This window comes from Microcebus murinus, chromosome 10 (assembly GCF_040939455.1).
Source record: "Microcebus murinus isolate Inina chromosome 10, M.murinus_Inina_mat1.0, whole genome shotgun sequence".
Classification (NCBI taxonomy): domain Eukaryota; kingdom Metazoa; phylum Chordata; class Mammalia; order Primates; family Cheirogaleidae; genus Microcebus; species Microcebus murinus.
Genome location: NC_134113.1, coordinates 18702363 through 18706656, shown reverse-complemented (window position 1 = coordinate 18706656; position 4294 = coordinate 18702363). Strand labels below are relative to the sequence as shown.

General features: G+C 41.8%; 1 non-coding gene across 1 annotated transcript; it reads left to right on the top strand.

The window, feature by feature from the left end:
* Positions 1-3801: 3801 nt before the first annotated feature.
* LOC142873634 (U6atac minor spliceosomal RNA) lies at positions 3802-3927 on the top strand. Its single transcript, XR_012921625.1, has one exon. It is a non-coding gene; the product is annotated as a U6atac minor spliceosomal RNA (small nuclear RNA).
* Positions 3928-4294: the final 367 nt, after the last annotated feature.

Genomic DNA, 4294 nt, shown 5'->3' with positions numbered 1-4294 from the left:
GAGAATAAGGACAGACTGGAACCAATGTCTGTCTTCTACTGCATGTAATCCCTCTGCTGTGGAGCTATGCATGTGTATGGCCCAGGAGTCAGGAAAGCTAGAGGAGGAGATCCATGGGAGCTGGGGAAATTATGGGTCTTGCTACTGCTCCATGCAAAAGGGCAAGCCAGCAGATCAATGACATAGATGAGCTGCAACAATGCCTGGGCCCTGCACCAACATTCAAAGCACCCTGGCTTCTGCTTCACTTCTGTCCTCCAAACACTTTGCAAATAACTTGTGTTGTCTGCCCTAATCCAGAATTACACAGGGAAGGGAGTTCTAAGAAATGTACTTGAAGTTAAGTATATGTGGTATAACCACCACATCAATCTAAATCATCCAGCCTCCAGCCAAGTGACCAACCTACTCCAGACACACAAGCCTACTCAGCAAAGTTCAGCCAAGATCATGCCGATCAGAAGAACTGTTCAGCCCACCACAGAATGACAAGCTAAATAAACAGCTGTTTTAAGCCACCAAGTTTGTTGCACATCCAAACCTGATAAAGGTAGATATCTAAAAATGGTGAGCTGGGTGGGTAGCAGAGTAAATGGGGCACAGGTAGTAGCTAGACTTCTTAATGCATATCTTATTCAATGAGACTTGCACTATTTTTCTTTTTGAGTCATGTAAAAAATGTATTACCTCTGAATAAAGAATAAAATTAATTAAAAAATATGTGAGGGGACTTCAGTATGCTACTGAATAGCTTGTTAGCCATTGCAAAAGGACTATCTAAAGAGGGGGAGGTGTCATTCACAAAAAAATAAGAGATATGTGCAAGTCAGTTGAGTGCCCCCCTCCCAGCAGGGAACTCATCTGCTCATCTTAGATGTGGAACAACCATTTCCCAAGTTCATCTGGCCAGCATCCACCTGTCTTCCTCTCTCTCTCTTTCATCTCTTACTCTAATCCATCAACAAGGCTTTGGATCTCACATCTGAGATATCTCTTAAATATTCTGTCTTCTTTTTTCTCCACCGCTGTCACTGTGGTCTACATACCATCATATCTTGCCAAGATTATTCCAATAGCATCCTGACTCGAGTTCCTACTGTCACATTGCTTCCCTCCAAGCCATTCTCATATTTAACAAATGTCGCATTTCTTAAAATGCAACTGGATCACGTCGCCTGTCCCCATCTTTTGTTTGAAGCCTTCAGTGTCTTTCCATTATGTTTTGAACTAGTGGAAACTCCTCATCCTGATTTATTAGATCTCACAAGACCCTGCTCCCACCAACCTCTCTGATCTCCAGTGTCACTGTCCCAGGCCCACCCCACAAGATACCAACTACAGTGGACTTCTTTCAATTCCTCAAACATGCAACTCTTTCATGCCTTTGACCTTTGCACATGATGTTCATTATGCTTATTATTTCTTTCTCTCCCAAATAGGATATAAGCCCCTTAAATGCAGAAACCCTGTCTACCTTGTTCATAATTATATTGTCAAGTCCTATCCCAGTGCTTTACACAGTGGGGGACTTGACAAATACGTGGTAGGTGAGTGCATAAAGGAAGCAAGATGAATTGAAGTGATCCATCTCCTCCCAATTCCACTTGAGTATCTTCATTTTTAAATATTCTCTGTTTCTCTCTGTGGAACCTATTCCCTTAGGTTTGTTTACCTGGTGGTAGATATCACTTCATTTATATCTTTGCTGCAATGTCTCTTTCTCAGAAAGGCCTGCCCTGAATGCTGTGTCATGTAGTCTGCACTAGATCCTCTCTAACCCTTTATCTATTTATCACTCTCTTAAAATATATTATTTGTGTGTTTATATGATGGCAGGAACTGTGTGTTTCTTAGTAAGACCTGTATTTGCAGTTAAGAACAGTGCTTCACACATAGGAGATATCTAATGACAAATGAATAATGAATGAAAGAATGAATAAATAAATAAAGCAATGGATAATGATAATCTTGTCTTGTTCTTACTAGCCTCCCTCTGAAGATTGGGAGTCCTGATCTGTAATTTTAGCCTAGTCCCTGGAACCCAGTTACCACTAACAGGGCTGCCCATTGCTAAGCATGTTGAAGTAGATTGACATCTCCACCTCCTGGAACTCACCTCCTCGTGTTATCCTCTAATTGCTACCAATTTGCCTGAACCTTGACAAGATTTCTATATTTCCTAGCATGTCGTGTGTGGCTTGCCAACCTGAACCTTCTGTCTCACTCTGTGCCTCCCCACTGCACCTCTTTCAGAAGGTCTGGGGCCTGTTCCTGTTTCCTCCCCCATCTGCCTCAATTTGTTACATGTATTGGCCACACCTCCCCAAGTCCCGAGACAGGACTGAGGGAACAGAGAGACCAAGTCCACTAAAGTTTAAAGAAACTCAGTGTGACAATTCATATTATCTGTCAACTTGACTGGGCTATGAGATGCCCAGATAGTTTGTTAAACATCATTTCTGGAGGTGACTGTGAAGGTGCTTCCAGAAGAGATTATCATTTGAGTTAGTGGACTGAGTAAAGCAGATGTGCCTCCACACTGTGGGTGCGCACCACCCAGTTCACCGAAGACCCGACTAGAACAAAAAGGCAGAGGGAAGTTGAATTCAGTCTCTGCCTGACTGCTTGAGTTGCAACAGCGATCTCCTTCCCTCGGTGATCTGGTACGCAGGCCTTCAGACACAGGTTGGAATCCACTGCATTGGCTCTCCTGCTCCCGGGCCTTTGAACTGCACCCCCAGCTCTCCCAGGTCTCCAGCATGCAGACTGCAGCAGATCATGGGACTTCTCAGCCTCCATAGTTGCATGGGCCACTTCCTTACAATAAATCTCATTTACATATACATTATATTTTATAGTTTACATATATATAATTGTATATTATGATTTGTATATAATTATATATTATAATTTTTATATATAATTATATATTATTTCACATATATATATCTCCTATTGATTCTGTTTCTCTGGAGAACCCTGGCTAATACACTCAGAAATGTCTCTTGAAGCTTTACCTGTGGTTTAGAGCTACATCATTCTTCTAAACAGCTGTAGAGGATCACATAATTTGAATATACTACAATGTATTCATTCTTTGATTTCCCTACTAGTGGCTGGCCATACATGTAACTTTTACTTTACAATGTTTGCAGTAAGCACCCTGTGCAGTCATCTTTAAAGGCATTCACTATGATATCATTCATGTAAAAAAAAATTCTGAACGTTTTCCATGTCATAGGTATATATATATATATATATTTTTTTTTTTACATGAATGCATAGAAACAGTCTGTTAATAATATTTACTTCTGGGGATGAAGGTAGCATTCAAAGAGATTTTTTCTTTCTCTGAAATATTTGAGTTTTATAATAAGAAAAATGCAAGCATACATTACTTATGTGATTAAAGATGATGAAAAAATTAGCAAAACAGGCCGGCCGTGGTGGCTCACATCTGTAATCCTAGCACTCTGGGAGGCCAAGGCGGGAGGATGGCTCGAGGTCAGGAGTTCAAAACTAGCCTGAGCAAGAGCGGGACCCTGTCTCTACTAAAAATAGAAAGAAATTAATTGGCCGACTAAAAATATATAGAAAAAATTAGCCGGGCATGGTGGCGCATGCCTGTAGTCCCAGCTATTCGGGAGGCTGAGGCAGGAGGATCGCCTGAGCCCAGGAGTTTGAGGTTGCTGTGAGCTAGGCTGATGCCATGGCACTCTAGCCCAGGCAACAGAGTGAGACTCAGTCTAAAAAAAAAAAAAAATTAAGAAAACAAATATTGGCTAAAAAAATTAACCTCCTGTATTGTATGAAAGGAGAGAAGGTTATCGCTCCCCTTGACAAGGATGAAACAGTCATGCAGGCCTCACAACACCCATTCGGTTAAGGCATTACCATCTGCTTCGCAGCATCTGACTGACGTCTTTTAGTCTTTGCCAGCCGCTGTGCATGCAAAATGATGCTTTCATTGGGGTCGGGATGGGAAGGCCCTAGAGGCACCTGGAGAGATAAAACAAGCTGTCTGGGCCCCTATTCAGATGGGTTTATTTTTGTACTCAATAGGTAATAAATTCCATATTCTCTTTAAAAAATTAACCTCCTTTTCCCAAAGTACCTTTCTGGGAGAATAGTAAAAAGTGATAATGTGATTGGACTTTGTCTATTCCCATCTCTGGGGTGAAGCCGTGGAATGTTGCAAAACGCAGGCAACCAGATTGCTCCAGAGGAAGCCATCTGGGTAGCCCGTCACCCAGCTCGTCAGCATGATAGCCCATCTTCCTTTGATGCGTTTTAA